This window comes from Dipodomys merriami, unplaced genomic scaffold, assembly GCF_024711535.1.
Source record: "Dipodomys merriami isolate MVZ:Mamm:240054 unplaced genomic scaffold, mDipMer1.0.p SCAF_100, whole genome shotgun sequence".
NCBI lineage: Eukaryota > Metazoa > Chordata > Mammalia > Rodentia > Heteromyidae > Dipodomys > Dipodomys merriami.
This window is the reverse complement of record NW_027202272.1, coordinates 2,049,908-2,067,797: the sequence shown is the minus strand read 5'-3', so window position 1 is coordinate 2,067,797 and position 17,890 is coordinate 2,049,908. Positions and strand designations below refer to the sequence as shown.

The following is a 17,890-nucleotide window of genomic DNA, read 5'->3' as shown; positions in this document are numbered from 1 at the left end:
ATTCCAAGGCCTGAGTTGGTGCTAGCAGCTCCACCAAGCTTTGTCGGTATCCAAGATGGAGATCTCCGGTACTGGGGGGCGAGGGGTGGCCTTCCCTCCTCTGCTCCCTGAGAAGGAGTGAGGATGTTAGGCTGCTATGCACGCCGAGTCTTGGTTCCTGGGTAGTCTCTGGTCTGTGAACTGCAGGATGAAGATGTCTGCTCCTTGTCAGTTCTTGCTGGTGTTGTGTAGAATCCGCTCATCCACCTCGTCTGGCTGCTTCGTCCTGGTCTCTTTGTGATTCAGGTATGGCGGCTGCAGTCGCTTCCGCCACCACTGCTGCTGTGGCGGCGGCTGCTGACAAGTGCTCAGGGCTGTCTCCTTGCCTGTATTTTCTCTCTCTGGCCTAACTCTCTGTGTGATGGCACACTTGGCGTGATTCTCTGGCTTAGTACTGTTCACTGGAGCTCTGAAACTGCTTTCTTATGTGAGAGCCTGTTTAGCCTCCAGCTTCTCCTCTGCCATCTTCCCCTCGAAGCCTTAAATGAAATTTTATGTAATGAGATTCATCTACTCACTGGGAACTGGACAGCTCAGTTTCCAAATTGGGAAGCTGAAATTCTCAAAAACATAGTGATAAAATATAATCCAAGCAGGGCGCTAGTGGCTAATGCCTGTAACACCAGTTAATAAGGAGGCTACGATCTGAGGATCATGATTCAAAGCCAGCTCAGGCAGGAAAATCTGTGAGCTCTTATCTCCAATAAACCACTAGAAAACCAAAAGCGGCACTGTGGCTCAAGCGGTAGAGTGCTTGCCTTGAGGTGAATAGTGCAGGGACAGCGCCCAAGACCAGAGTTCAAACTCCACTCCCAACCAAAACACACACACACACACACACACACACACACACACACACACACACACACACACACACACACAATCCAAGTGAAGAAGGTTCCATTGGATACTAACTGCATGTCTGTGAATTATCTAAGTTTTTCTCTCTTATAGCAGTTACCACTCACTTAGATTGACAGCGGGAGGAAAGGCGTGGGAGATAAACACAAGCTACTTGGGATACTGAGAGCTGCTCCTTGAAGGTAAGGGTTGTGCATGAATCTTTTCTATATTTAGTAGACATCAAAGTGTGTAGAATCCTGTAGTTATAAAAATGTATTTCAACATGTACAACAGATGCTCTGTTTATCAAAATAGGAGAGAAATCAGACAGGTGGATTCTATAAATATACAAGCAATATATAGAAAATTTGCTACATTCTATTCCATGATAGGCTCTGGAATAAACTTTGGTTTTCTGTACATACTAGGTAAATATTCACACACTAAAAAACAGAAGTGTAATCCTTTATTATGGTTAAAATATATAGAATATCTTAATGAAATGTATTTGTGGACCTATTTTTTCCTTAATTTCTTCCACTCCTGCATTAAAAATGGCTCTAAGAGAAAAGTTTCTAGATGTGTAAAATATGAACTCCATCTATTTCGTTTGTTGAATTTGTACTTTAGATAGGATTTAAGTCCTTATTTCATCTTTAGGCTTAGGGCTAGGAAAAGAATAAGTAATCTCAACAGATTGTCATGCCTCACTTTTAAGGAGAGTTATGTATTTATCAGGAGAAATATGTATTGGTCTTGGTAGCTAGGAAACTTCAAGAAACAAAAGAAAAAGAACAATTCCACAGCAGTCTCAAGTATTTGCATATCTTCAAGTGAACATTAGTTGCTCTTTATTCTATAGTATATTTACAAGGATAGTTTTACAACCTATTTCTAAGCTATTGTCATCCTCCAGAGTAAAGTTCAGGCATGCCTATTGCTCATTATATAGATCGCAGTTGCTCAAACTCAGAACCCATTTTTTGTATAGGTTTCACCTGGCTACCTTTACCTCACTCAGTAGCACTGAGGTCTGGGAGATTTATTTCAAATATTTAAATACACACAAACACACACACACATCACTGGCTTTCACTATTGCTGTAAAAATTAAGTCCCTTTTGTCCCTTACCCAAGAGTATCATAAATCGTGTACCATCCATGAAAATGTGACAAGTTCATTATTAACTTGCAAGTAGGTTAAATCTCTAGCCTCATACAATTCTACATATTCATATGAAGAAAAATATATACCTAGAGTTTTGGTGTGCTTCTACATTATGAAGCTCTCAATTTTCATTTTTTTAAAAAATACATTTTTATTGTAAAAATAATGTACAGAGGGGTTAGAGTTTCATGAGGAAGGTAATGAGTACATTTCCTATCAAGCATTGGAAGGCAGCTCAGTGGTAGAGTGCTTGCCTTGTAGGCATGAGGCCCTGGGTTCAATGCCTCCGTACCACATACACAGAAAAGGCCAGAAGTGGTGCTGTGGCTCAAGTGATAGAGCACTAGCCTTGAGCTGAAGAGCTGAGGGACAGCACCCAGGCCCAGAGTTCAAGCACTATGACTGGCAATTAAAAAAATCTGTATCAAATTCATCATATTTGCCCTATTTTAGAAATTGGAAGTCACATATTTCCATCAGAACTAACTATATTTAATGGTACAACTTTCTACGGTGTTTTTAGGACCTAATAATTTGTGGATATGCCCCAAGGCTTTTTACTAAAAGCTGAGGGAATAGGTCCAAAAATGGAAGCCGATAAACAGTCAGAGCATTATTATGTAGCTTTAGTTCACTGTTACAAAAGAGGAGTGCAAATCAATATGATGGTTCATCGTTACAGGACCAGAAGACATACTAGAAACTAACATCAGAGAAGAGTCAGTCACTGTAGGAAAACGCAAACAGGATGCACCAAAGGATGCAATCATCAGTGTCCAAATAAGCAACACAGAATGGTATAAAGTCATTGCAAGCATATATTTGATGAGTGGTTCACATAAGAATATATAAAGAACAACATCCCAACAATAACAAACAACCTGATTTTACACTGTGCAAAGAATTCAGATGTTTCTCCAGAGAAGACAATTAAAATGTTAACATGCACATAAAGGTGTTTAACGTCACTAATCACTAGGAAAGTGTAAGTCAAAACAATGAAGAATATGACCATTTCATATGAATTAGGATAACTACAAAAAACAAAGTAACAATACTGACAAAAGTGTGGCAAAATTGGAACCTTTCTATGGGAAACAGTATGGCAACTTTTCCAGCAATTCAAAACAGGATTATTCATGCCTGTAATCCTAACCAGTCAGGACAAGAAGCTGAAATCCAAGGATCATCGTTCCAAGCTAGCCTGAGTAGAAAACAGGAAGTGGACCTGTGTTTTAAAGTGGTAAAACACTAGCCTTGAGGAAAAGTTCAGAGACAGTGACCTGGCCCTGAGTCAAGCCCATGACAGAAAAAAAAATGAAAGGAAGGAAAGAGAATTGTCATATGATCCAATGACTCCACTTCTGGGCATATACTCTAAAGATCTAAAAGCAGGGTCTTGAAGAAATCTTTGAGCACTCATATTCATTTTGTACAATACTAAAACATGGAGGCAATCCAAGTGGCCATCAACAAATGAATACATAAAATAAATGTGGTTTATACATACAGTGGTATATTACTTCAACTTTAAAAAGAATTATTTTGTGACAGATGGTATATTATGGCTGAATCTTGGGGACACTGTACTACATGAAATAAGCCAGTCATAACAAGATCAAATATTGCATAATTCTACTTATATCAGTTACATAGAACAGTCAAATTGATAGAGACAGGAAGCAAAATCGTACTTGATGGAGATCTTGAAGCAGAGGAGAGTGGAAAATTATTTAATGAATATAGATTTTAATATTGGAGGATGATATCAGTGTGGACATTGAACTTGTACAATATTGTAAATATACTTACTACTATGTTGTAATCTTAAAATGATTAAGATAATAAAACCTGGGAGAAGAGAAGGAGAATGATGAAAGGGTAAATATGATCAGGGTACATTGTATGCCTATGTGGATATATCAAAATGAAATCCACTTATATAACTAGGTAATGCTAATACAAAGTGTAAAAAGATGATCAATTTTAAATTGTTTGCATTTGACCACAATTTCTGGAAAAAAAAAGAAAAAAAACACCACAGGCTGGGAAAAAAATTTAAATTTCCAGTAAGCAATAAACCTGGGTTCAAAACTATATCTCACTTAAGTGTGTGAAGCTGTTTTGTAATGTAATGAGAGAAGGCTCAGGAAAATCACCCCTTTTGTACAAAAATACATAGTGAATTTGCCGTAATTTGGATGTTATCATACAAATTTTAAAAATATAATAGCATATGTAGCATCTGAGATATGTTTCCTCTTTTTCTTAAGCTTCAAAGTAGTTTCTACTTGCACACAAAATGCATCATCTATTCTGCTTACAAAACAGTAAAACATTACAGGTGAGGTCTATAGCCCTTAATATACATAGCAATACATCTGAGGTGCCTACCATAATATCCACCCTTCCTTTCTGAATCAATAAAGACACCTTTCCATTTAACTGAACACCAGGCTAAGTAAAATAGTGATAACATTTCCCAATAGTGATAATATTTAGATAACAATACAGAGAAAAATTTTTGGGAGGTTATTGTGAATGGGGTTGCTCCCTTTATTTCCCTCCCTTCTTGTACATTGTCAGTGTACAGGAAGGCAACTGATTTTTGTGGGCTTATTTTGTATCCTGCTACTTTGCTGAAGTGATTTATGATTTCTAAATGGATGGAGTTCTTGGGATCGAGAACGTATAAAATCATGTCGTCTGCAAAAAAGGATAGTTTATCTTCTTCTTTTCCTATGCAGATCCCTTTAATATCTTTTCCTTGCCTTATTGCCCTGGATAAGGGTACCAGGACTATATTGAAGAGGAGTGCAGACAGGGGGCATCCTTGCCTTGTTCCTGATTTTAGGAGAATTGGTTGTAGCTTTTCCCCATTACGTATAATTGGCTATTGGTCTGACATAAATGGCTTTTATTGTTTTAAGAAATGTTCCTTTTATTCCTATTTTCTCCACAGCTTTTAGTATGAATGAATGTTGATTTTTATCAAAGGCCTTTTCTGCATCTGTGGCGATAATCATGTGATTCTTGACCTTGGCTCTGTTGATGTGTTGGATTACATTTATTGACTTATGTATGTTAAATCATCCCTGCATCTCTGGGATGAAACCTACCTGGTCATAGTGTATTTTTTATGTGTTTCTGGATTCTGTTAGCTAGAATCTTATTAAGGATCTTTGCATCTGTGTTCATCAAGGAAATTGGCCTGTAATTCTACTTTTTGGTTGGGTCTTTGCCTGGTTTGGGGATGAGTGTGATATTGGCATCGTAGAATGAGTTTAGGATAGCTCCCTCCTTCTCTGTTTCTCTGAAGAGCTTGAGGAGTATGGGTAATAGCTCTTCTTTAAAGGTCTTATAGAATTCTGCTGTGAATCCATCTAGTCCTGGGCTTTTTTTTGTTGGAAGACTTTTGATAACTTCCTGTACCTCGTTGTAGGATATTGGCTTATTTAATTGGTTTACTTCTTCTTTGCTCAATTTGGGCAACTTGTATTTCTCTAAAAATGCATCTATTTCTGCCAGGTTTTCTTCCTTTAGAGAGTATAACTTTTGAAAGTAGTCCGTTAGGATTGTTTGGATATCTTGGGTACGTGTGGTGATTTTTCCAGTAGCATCCCTAATCCTGTTAATAAGGGTTTTCTCTCTTTTTTTTTAAATTAATCTTGCCAACGGTCCATCAATTTAATTTATTTTTTCAAAGAACCAGCTTTTTATTTGGTTAAATTTGGCTATAATTTTCTGGTTTTCTAATTGGTTAATCTCTGCTCTTAATTTGGGTATCTGGCTCCATCTAGTAACTTTAGGTTCCATTTTTTTCTTGTTTTTCTAGCTGTTTTAATTGCAACATGAGATTATTTACTTGGTCTGTTTGCATTTTCTTGATGTGGGCACTGAGAGCAATAAATCTGCCCCTCAGGACTGCTTTTGCTGTGTCCCACAAGTTTCTTTGCGAGGTGTTTTCATTTTCATTGAGTTGTAGGAAAAGTTTTATTTCTTCTCTGATCTCTTCTGTTACCCAGGCATTGCTAAGAAGTGTGCTGTTCAATTTCCCTGTATTAGAGAAATTTCTGCAGTATGCTTTGTTATTGAGAACTAGCTTAATTCCACTGTGGTCAGATAGGACACAAGGGATTATGTCGATCCCTTTGTATTTGCTTAAGTTCTTTGCATGAACTATGATATGGTCTATTTTGGAGAAAGTTCCATGAGCTGCTGAGAAGAATGTGTACTGTGTTGTTTTAGGGTGAAATACTCGGTAGATGTCAGTTAATTCCGCTTGAAGTATGGCCTCACTTAATTCAGTAGCTCCTTTGCCAATCCTCTGGTTGGTGGACCTGTCCTTTGGTAGAGTGGTGTGTTAAAGTCTCTTAGTATTATCGTATTGCAGTCTATTTTATTCTGTAAGGTTGAGAGTATTTGTTTAACCTATGTGGGTGCACCAATATTTGGGGCATATAAGTTGATGATGGTAATATCCTCCTCTTGGATTGTTCCCTCTATTAATATGTAGTGTCCGTCCTTGTCTTTCTGTACTGATTTTAATGAAAAGTTTATTTTGTCAGATATCAGGATAGCTACACCTGCTTTCTTACTGGGGGAATTTGATTTGTAGATCCTTTTCCAACCCTTTACTCTGAATTTGTTTGTATGTTTGGCTGAGTTTTTGGGGTTATGAAGATATAGTGTCGTTTCATCTGCACAAAGGGATAGTTTAACTTCTTCTTTCCCTATGAGGATCCCTTTAATGTCTTTGTCTTGCCTTATTGTCCTGGCTAATTGTGCCAGGACTATATTGAAGAGGAGTGGAGAGAGTGGGCATCTTTGCCTTGTTCCTGATTTTAGGAGAATTGGTAGTAGCTTTTCCCTATTACTTATAATATTGGGTATTGGTCTGTCGTGTATGGCTTTCATTGTTTTAAGAAATGTTCCTTCTGGAAGTGGTGCTGTAGCTTTAGTGGTAGAGCACTCGCCTTGAGCTGAAGAGCTGAGGGACAGCGCCCAGGCCCAAAGTTCAAGCCCCACGACCGACAAAAAAAAAAAAAAAAAAGAAATGTTCCTTCTGTTCCTATTTTCTCCACAGCTTTTAACATAAATGAATGTTGTATTTTACCAAAAGCCTTTTCTGTGTCTGTGGAGATAAGCACGTCAATCTTGACTTGGCTTTGTTGATGTGTTGGATTACATTTATTGACCTATGTATGTTAAACCATCCCTGCATCTCTAGGATGAAGCCCACCTGGTCATAGTGTATGATTATTTTGTGTGTGTTTTCTGGATTCTGTTAGCTAGAATTTTGTTAAGGGTCTTTGAATCTGTGTTCAAGGAAATTTGTCTAATTCTCTTTTTTGGTTGAGTTTTTGCCTGATTTGGGGATGAGTGTAATATTGGCGTCATAGAATGAGTTTGGGATAGTTCCCTCCTTCTCTGTTTCTCTGAAGAGTTTGAGGAATATGGGTATTACTTCCTCTTTATAGGTTTTATAGAATTCTGTTGTGAATCCATCTATTCTTGGGCTTTTCCTTATTGGAAGACTTCTGATTGCTTCCTGCATCTCATTGTGACATAGTGGCTAATTGATTTACTTCTTCTTTGCTCAGTTTGGGGAACTTCTGTTTCTGTAAAAATGCATCCATTTCTGCCAGGTTTTCTTTGTTTAGAAAATATAACTTTTGAAAAGACTCCTTTAAAATTGTTCAGATATCCTGGCTACTTGTGATTTTTCCTATGGCATCCCTGATCTTGTTAATTTGGGTTTCCTCTCTTCTTTTCTTAATTAATCTTGCCAACGGTCCATCAATTTTACTTATTTTTTCAAAAAAACAGATTTTTGTTTCATTAATTTTATCTATTATTTTCCTATTCTCTATTTCATTAATTTTCAGCTATTAGTTTGATTGGCTTTGTCTAGTAACGTTGGGTACCATTTTTTTCATGTTTTTCTAGCTGTTTTGATTGCAATATGAGATTTTTTACTTGGTCTGTCTATTTTCTTGATGTGGGCACTGAAGGTAATAAATTTGCCCCTTAAGACTGCTTTTGCTGTGTCCCACAAGTTTCTTTGTGATGTATCTTCATTTTCATTGAGTTGTAGGAACTTTTTAATTTCTTCTTTAAGTTCTTCTGTTACCCAGGTTTTTCATAGAAGTGTGCTGTTGAATTTTGATGTATTTGAATAATTTCTACGGTTTGATTTATTATTGAAAAGTAGCTTGATTCCACTGTGTTTGGACAGGACACGGGATTCGGTCCATCCCCTTGTATCTGCTTAAGTTCCTTGCATGAACTATGATTTTGGAGAAAGTTCCATGAGCTGCTGAGAAGAATGTGTATTGTTGTTTTAGGGTGAAATACTGGGTAGATTTCAGTTAGTTCTGCTTTTGGCTTCACTCAATTCAGTAGCTTCTTTGCCAATCCTCTCTTTGGTAGACCTGTCCTTTGATGAGAGTGGTGTGTTAAAGTCTCCTAGTATTATAGTATTGGGATCTATTTTATTCTGTAAGTTTGCTTAACATATTTTGGTGCGCCAATGTGTGGGTAATATAAGTTAATAATGGTAATATCCTCCTCCTGGATTGTTCCCTGTATTAATATGTAGTGTCCTTCTTTGTCTTTTTCTATTGATTTTAATGAAAAGTTTATTTTGTTAGATATCAGGATAGCTACTCCTGCTTTCTTACTGGGGGCATCTGATTGGTAGATCCTTTTCCAACCCTTCACTCCGAGTTTGTATGTTTGGTTGAGAAGTGGGTCTCCTGAAGGCTAAAATGGATGGGTCATGTTTTCTGATCCAATCTGGAGTTCTTTTTCTTTTGATTGGTGAATTAAGACCGTTAATATTAAGAGATAATACAGAGAGATGCATTGTGGTCCCTGTCATTCCCTGTTTCTATAAGATTTTCTTCTTTCCTTTCCTTCTGTGCTTGCTCAGTTAGAATTCTATTAAAGCCTGTCTGGTGTGGGTCCCTGTTCCTGGTTGCTTTCTTCATGTTGTGATCCCCCTATTGTATTCTTTGTAATGCTGGCTTAATGTTTATGTATTGAGTTAGTTTTTCTTTACTTTTAAAGTTTTTCAGTTCTCCATCTACTGTGAATGCTAGCTTTGCCAGTTATATCAGTCTGGGTTGGCAGTTATTGGCTCTCAGGGCTCGTATGGTACTTCCCCAGGCCTTTTTTGCATTCAGTGTCTGTGTGGAGAGATCTGCATTGATTTAATTTTTTCCCATTGTAGTATACCTGCTTCTTCATTTTTGCTGCATGCAAGATTGTTTCCTTATTTTTCAGATCTACCATTTTTTACTATAATGTGTCTAGAAGTGTTTCTCCTGGGATCTTGCTTCTTTGGTATTCTATATGCTTCTGTTATGTAGGTAACTTGTTCTTTTTTGAGATGGGGGAAAGTTTCACAGATTATCTTTTTGAATAGGTGTTGCATTCGCTTGCTTTGATATTCCTCACTTTTTGTCCACTCGAATTATATGAAGGTTAAATTTCCTGGAACTATCTGCTTGCTCTTGGATTTCCCTTTGGCATAATTTAAGTGATTTTTTTTCCATATCTGAGATTTTTTTGGTCCAGTTGGGGTATTCTGTCTTCTGTATCTGACACTCTACATTCCGTTTTGTTCACTCTGTTAACTACAGCTTCCATTGTGGTTTGCATGGACTCATTTCTGGATTCAATGTTGGTTCTCCAAGTACTAATCTCACCTCTTAATGAGGTGTGTGCTACCTCTATTTTTGTACTAATCTCACCTCTTAGTGAGGTCTGTGCTGCCTCTGTGTTTGTACTAATATCACCTTTTAGTGAGGTGTGTACTGCCTCTATTTTTGCATGCACCTCCTGTGTGATACCTTGCATCACTTTCAATATTTTGTCCCTGTGTTCTTTAAATTTCTGGTCTATTTCTCACTTTAATTCTTGAGTCATTACCTCCTGCATCTCTTGGATGTAACTTTGTCTTCCATTCCTGCTTTGCTCCCACTGGGCCTCTCCCCTGGGTAGCTGCTGGCTTTTGGGGGTAGCTTGCTATACAGGGTGTTGATAAGGCTTGTAATTTTTTTTCTGTTATTTTCAGGGATTATTGTAGACTAATCTGAAATTTTGTTTTGGTCAATATATGTCTGCTTTGCTTGGTTGCTGTTTCTGTGCTGGTAGAGAGAGTTTGTACCTGCCTGGTCTCAGTTCTGTTGTTGGCCAACCTCTAGCTTCTACTCTGACCGATGTAGGGTTCTGTTCTCAGCTCTCTGCTGTAGAACAATGGCAGTTCCCACCTATAGAAGGGTTGAGCAGCCTAGAATGTTCCTGTTTATTCCAACAGGTGCTCTTGGTGAGATCGGATGTGCTGGATGTACTCTCCCATTTGCTGGAGTCTGCTATGGGCTCCTGATTTTTTTTGGCCGGTTGTGGGCTTGAACTCTGGGCCTGGGCGCTGTCCCTCAGCTCTTCAGCTTAAGGCTGGTGCCCTACCATTTGAGCCACAGCACGACTTCTGGCCCTTTCTGCATATACGGTGTTTGGGAATCAGATCCAGGACCTCATGCACACAAGACAAGCACTCTAATCCTGAGCCACCTTACCAGCCTGACCTCCTGACTATTATCAGGTGCTGGCGGCCTGCGTTGTCCAATAACCAGCCTAGGATATATGGGTCGGGTTCTGGTTGGGTTTTTGCTTCTGGTTCTCTTGTGCTGGACCCCTGATCTTTTGCTGTCAGAGGCATGATTCCAAGGCGGGTGGAGTTCCTTGTTTCCCCCCCCCCCTCTGCTGAGGCATATGCTAAGCTTCTGAATTCAGTTGGGAAGAGTTGGTTGTGTTGCTCAGGCACTGGATCCCCAGGCCTTGTCCCGGCCCCTGCCCTGGAGCATGCCAGTTGGACCTGTGCTGCTGTGTATTCTGCCTAGGTTACACAGCCTGGAGTACACATTTCAAATTTCTTCCACTGTAGGCTGTTTTGACCCAGGGGCACTGTTCCTGGCTTGGGCATTTGCGCTCCCTTCCAGGGGCGCTCTTGCTCTAGCCTGGCCAGCTGGGTGTGCTCCATGGGCTGGTGGAGCTCTCAAACTATTCCCAATTTTAGTGGATCCTGTGGGGGAGGAGTCTGGGTCAGGGTCTGGGGATTCCCACCAGCTCTGGTCTCCTTTGAGGGATACACTGTCCCCTGGGGAGTACTCACCCTGGAGTTAGTTGTTGTTTCTGAGTGATGTAGGTCATTGGTTGCCATTGCAATCAGAGTTCAGTTGAGATGGTTGTGGGCTGGGCAGGGAGGTGATGGCTCTGTGTGTTTCACCTCAGTCTCTGTCTCTGTTGATGCTGTTTGGGTTGGCGCTACTGGATGGACCTCCGGCCAAGGAGTTGGGGAAGGGGTAACCAGTTAATGAGATAATAGTCTAACAGACTTTCTTACTCAGGTTGTCTTTAAACCTCGATTATCAGATCTCAGCCTCCTGAGTTGCTACGATTACAGGCATGAGCCACTGGCACCAGCTTTTTTGAAAAAGCAACAATTAATAAGGCAGATACCTTAGATCATGCCTGTAATCCTAGCTACTCTAGAGGTTAAGATCTGAAGATGATGATTTGAATGTAGTGGTGCAAAAACGTTTGTGTGAGTCTTTTATCTCCAATAAACTGCTCAAGAAAATCCAGAAGTGAAGCTTTGGCTCAAGTGGTAGAGTGCACTCTTGAGCAAAAAAGAATCTCAGGGACAGCACCTAGATCCTGAGTTCAAGCTCCATTTCTGGCACACACACACACACACACACACACACACACACACACACACACACACACACACACACACACACACACACACACACTGAAAAGTAAATAGACAATGTGAAGAAATCAAGGACAAAAAAATTGAATATTGTAAGGACTTTTGGGTTTAGAGGCATGACTCAGTTTGTAGGACAATAGCTAATGATTGAAACTTTCAGGTACCAAGGACTTAAAAAAAAGAATTATCTGCCCTGTATTTCCCTTTTTTCATATTCTCATTTGGGAACTATTTTCTTTTTTAAAAAAACCAAATATTGCTGTTTTAGTGGTGATATACAGCATGGTTACCTTTCTCTATGTCAGGTAACTAGTACATTTTCTTCCTTTTACCTAGTCTCATCTGTTCCCCCATTCTCATCCATTTCCTCCCTCCCATCTAGACCCTCGAGTTCCATAGTTCACTTTCAACAATGTCCAGTACAGCCAGTGGGCTCTACTGCTGCAATTTTTCATCCACTTTCCACTGATTCTGTACCCTTCCCCTATCTTTCCTTAGATGTGCACGCATATTATATAATGTATATTGGGTTAAGAATACAGAGTTATCACAAAATGAATAGATGAATTAAGACAAGTTCCTTTGTTTCCTTATCTTTGTAATTTTATTCAGTTATATGTATTGTTTTATACACATAAGAAGAGGTGCTTGGGTATTACAATTTTGTGATTTTCTCCAAAGCCTGTCCTCTTCTGTTCTTATTATATATGATGCCTAGAATCATGTACAGTTTGTCATATCCCCTTGAGTTTTAAATCTAACTTTCACATATCAGGGAGAAAATGTGCCATTTGTCTCTATGATCTTGGCTTAACTTTCTTAACATGATTTATTCTAGTTCCATCCATTTCCCTGCAAATGACATTATTTTTTTCTTTCTAATGGCTCTTTCTGTAAAATTTCATTGTATATAGATAGCATAATTATTGGATCCATTTATTTATTGTGGGGCATCTGAGTTTTGTACATAACTTGGCACTATGAATTGAGCAGCAAGGAACATGGTTATGCAAGTGTCCTTGTCATATTATGGTTCATGATTCTCAGGTTAGATGCCTAGAACTGGTATGGGATGGTATTAGAGAAGGCCTGTATTTAGATTTTTGAGCAACTTCCAGACTGCTTTCCAGAGTGGTTGTATTAGTATACATTCCCACCACCAGTGCAGTAGGATTCCTTTTCATCCACTTCCCAACAGCATTTGTTTTCAGAATTCAGAATATTTGGGTAAGATGGTACCTCAGGATTGCTTTGATTTACATTTTTATGGCCAGGGATGATGAACCTTTTCTGATGTTTCTTTGCCATATTTACCTCTTCTTCTGAGAAGTCTCTCCTTACCTCCTTGCCCATTTAGTGATTGGTTTATTAGGTTTGGGAGGGGTAGTTTCCTGAAATCCATGTATACATTGAATATTAGCCCTTTGTCTGATGTATTGCAGGTAAATATCTTTTCCCAATTTGTTGGTTGTCTTTTTAGTTTAGTGGCTATGTCCCTAGTCTTTGCAGAATTTCTTTCCTTTGATGTAGTCCCATTTGTTGGGTCTCTCTCCTATCTGTTGTGCCCCTGGGACTCTATTCAGGAAGTCCATGCCTGTACCTACAATTTCTAATGTCATCCCTATTCTGTGTTACAGTAGTTTGGCTGATTTTATGGTAGTTAATCCATTTTGAATTGATGTTAGTGCAAGCAGAGATCCACTTCTAGTTTTCTGACTATAGCTGGCCAGTTTTCCCAACACCAATTGTTGAAAAGGCTATGATTTGTGTGTGTGTGTGTGTGTGTGTGTGTGTGTGTGTGTGTGTGTGTGTGTGTGTGTGTGTGTTTGTGTGTTGGTTTTGGGGCTTGAACTCTGGTCCTCAGCGCTGTCCCTCAGATATTCAGCTTAAGGCTAGTGCTTGAGCCACAGTTCCACTTCCCATTTTCTTGTGCTTTATTGGAGATAAGAGTCTCATGGGCTTCCCTGGCCCTGCTGGCCTTGAACAACGATCCTCAGATCTCAGCCTTCTGAGTAGCTAGGATTAAAGGCATGAGCCACAGGCAACTGGCAAGGCTATGTTTTTCCACTGTACATCTTTCACTCCTTTATCAAACATCAGATGATTGTAAGTATGTGGTTTTATTTCTGGGTCTTTTGATCTTTTTTAATACATTTTCAATGTAAAAATAATGTACAGAGGGTTTACAGTTACATAATCTAGGTGATGAGTACATTTCTTATCAAGCATTATTACCTCCTCCTTTGTTTAACCCCCATCATGCCTTCCCTCCCACCTCCACAGCTACACTCCCCCTGATCCCGCCTAAATTCTGATGATCGTTTTTCCACAAAGTGTCTTGTGCATGTCATTATTACAATGGGTCAACCTGTATCTCTATTTAAGCATTTTGTTTTTTCCCTTCCCCTCCACAAATTAGAGAAGCATATATAAAATATGCATGACATCGACATTACATACAGTGAAAACACAGGTTATACCATGGGGGAGGAACATACAAAGAACAAAAAAAATCACATGATATATTGTAAATACGTTAGAAACAAGAGAAAGAAAGAAAAAACCACTTATGTCCCTATCTTGTGGTTCATTTCATTTATTTGGTCATATGTACATACCTTTTCTTTTTGGAGTGCAGGATAAATGTGTGCCAATGGAAAATGACCCAGTCTATGTTTAGGAAAACCAATAAGTGAGGTCCAAAATCTAGTTTCAGTTGAGGAAAGGGAATCTGTCCTCACATAATATCCAGAATAATCTGTCCTGCTGCAGGGGATCCAATATCCAATTGAGAAATTATAATCTCTCCCTCCCACGACTCAGGAAAAAATTCTATCTTTTATGAGGAAGTAGATCTCTTTGAGGACTCTGAGGCAGAATTGCTGCCTGAAGGCAACTTAGAGGCCAATCTAGATTTCGAGATTCCTTCACCTCTTCCTGGGAAAATTTTTCTTTTTCTTTTTGTCCTTATTGTTGTAAAATGTTCATTCTATTTATTTTTCTAACGTTATTAAAATGCCAATGTTTATATTATGTTATACAATTCGTGAATCCTAAATGTGTTTTTTTTCAGCCTACAATCTAAAGCACCATGCACTTGTTTTGTTTGTGGGAAAACACAGAGTAAGAGGGGGCTGTAAAAGAGAGACTTATGGATATAAAGGGGACTGTTAAATGCACAGGCAGTGGCAAGGAAGCCAGGCCATGCCTGAATGAGGTGATAAGGTGGCTCCAAAAGCTCTAGGACATAGCAGATCAGATGTCCTTAGAAAGCAGTTCTCTCAATTGTGACAAATGCTACAATGTTTATAATGGTATATGGGACTCTCTTCCAACAGTGAATTCAAGTCTGTATACATATTTATTGTGCTTTGGGAAATATTGAAGAAAAATTTGGCTCCAATAATATCCAAAATGTACTTAGGGCTGAAAATAATTGACAAAATACATAGGAAATACCTATATTGGAAAGTAAAAGCCATCATCAATAGAAGAAAGAAGGCTTACATAGATGGGCAAAGACAAAATCAGGAAGGAAAAAAATCCACTATTAAATCAGTTATATGCAAATATTTGTTATATTCTTTATATTTTTATAGTATATTATATGATGTATAAGAATGAATATGATTTTTCATACTACAAAGGCATTTATCACTTTCAGTCTTGAGTATATTTTTCACAAATCTAGTGTAAATCATTATTGGGGAAAGTGGTAATATAACTTTGATTATAATTATATGAATATATTTTTTGATTCTAGATATAATACTGATTATAAATAGATGAATAAATATATACACATATTTTCATATCTGTCTATGAAGTGAATAGAATGAAACTTAGTACACTATGTATAAAAAAGCAGCTATGAGTTGAGTATAGGAGTCTCAGGTCTGTAATCCTAGTGATGTGGGAAGCTGGGTTCTGAGGTTTGGTCTCTCTTACCCCCATCGCATTAGATTTTGAGAGGAGTCCTGGGCCCTCCAGTGTAACAAAGAGACACACATGCAGTGGGATCACACTCCCTGCACCCAGAGGAAAGTCAGTAGAAATCAGAACAAGCCTCTTATCTTATGACAGTATACTCAGTTCCTGTGCCAAGATGGACATCTGTAGAACATCATATTGAAAGTTTGCATTCCCTCCAAAAGTGTTTCTGACTATGCTGAATTAAACCTCATTTTACCTTCCAAGCTTCAAACACATAGAAATATGTCAATGGCTCAAGAGAGATGGAGAAAGACTTACAAATACACAAAATTGTATACTCTGCTTCAGTAATTCAATGACAAATCATCAAAGGCATGTTTTGAATTTTTCTTTCTTTTTAAGGAAATGGAAATATAGAGTTCATCAGGGAGTGGGTGATAATTTGGTTGCTGAGTTGTAGAATGCACTTCTGGGCATGGGACACACTTGGCTTGGTGAATTTCTGTGGGGATGTGTGTCCTCACGCAGCTTCACAAAACAATAGCCATAACTTCTATGATGCCACAGCCATCTTTCCATAGCAGGAAATAGGTGTCAGGCACTGATCTTGCCCTGAAGTGGCCTCAGCGGCACAGAAAGGCACAAAGAATGCTAGCCACCAGACTTCAGCTTGAAGAGCTGGCTTGACCAGAAACTAGCATAAATTGAGCTGGAGAAGGCTGATCTCCAAGTAAGGTTCCTGAGCACTAAGGACCAGGCATTATTACAGATGTTGGCGAAACAGAAGTGAACGTGGATCTCTCCTTAGCAATTTCTTGCTGAAAAGAAAACCAGAAGTCATAATGATAATTTCTATAAATCAGAGACATGACATTGGTCGTTTTGTGGCAACAACTTCAAAGTGGGGATGCGAGGAGACATCCCTGAGAAGGAGAAAGTTAGCTTCAAAGCCATCATCCATGCAATTATCTAGAAGCAGGTACTGCAGGCAGTAAGAACAGTAAGTACATCCCCAATTAATGGGAATCGACGTGACTTGCTTCAGAAAAGGAAAACAGCACTGACATGCTTGCTTGTGAAGTAAGAATGGAAAGCTACAATGAAGAAAAAAAGATCAGAAATGAAGATAAGAATAAATTAGATAGATATTGGATGCTGCGGGTTACAAAATGAAAAATTCTCATGTTATTCTAAATCTGACATGACCCCTGGAACCAAAGTGCTCAAATAGCAGCTAGACACATATGATTCACCGAGAGAATACTTTTAAAATGTGACTCTAGCCGGGCTCTGGTGGCTCACAACTGGAATGCTTGCTACTCAGGAGGCTGATACCTGAAGATCATGTTTGAAGCAAGCCCAAAGAGTTAATTTGGAAAGACTGTTCTCCAATTAACCACCCAAAATATCATGTGAAACAACTGGTAGAGCACTAGCCTTGAGAAACAAAAACTAAGGAACAGTACCCAAGCCCAAGGTTCTAATCCCTGGAATACATAAAACAAAGAATCCAACAAATAAAATTTAGTGCTCAGTAGATCATCACTTAGCATTCTAGTTCCATATATTTGGTATGACCTTTGGAAATTATATCCTTAGCAAATGCTCTCCTCTGATATTCTGCTTCATTATCCGCTTTCAAACCCCTGGCATCACCAATGTCTGCTCCCATTTAGCATACCAGTCTGCCACTGGAAATTTTTTTTAAATTTAATTTAATTTTATTTGTGAACATAGTGTACAGAGGAGTTACAATTACATGGACAGGATAATGCGTACATTTCTTAACAAGCATTGCAGCCTCCTCTTTTTTTTACACTTCACATCCCTTCCAAGCCTCCCCCCTCCCCCCATCCCAATTCTTCTCCTTCCTCCCCTCCCTCCCCCCCCCCAAACCGACGTTGTAAAGCTCGTTTTGGACATGACAACTTGTACTTCTCATTGTTGCAACAGGTCCACCTGTATCCTTAAACAACTGGTTTTTCCCCATCTCCTCCACAAGTTATACTGACATCAAATATAGTGAAAGCAAGGGTTATACTGTGGGGGAGAGACATACAAAGCAACAAAGAGATAATCTTATAAATGCGTTAGAAACACATGCATGGAAGAAAAAAACATTAAAA

The 17,890-nt window shown here is 38.8% G+C and overlaps 1 pseudogene; it reads right to left on the bottom strand.

Moving 5' to 3' along the window:
* Positions 1-207: 207 nt before the first annotated feature.
* LOC138806836 (Golgi to ER traffic protein 4 homolog pseudogene) overlaps positions 208-17,890 on the bottom strand; it is a 29,607-nt pseudogene continuing 11,924 nt past the window's right edge.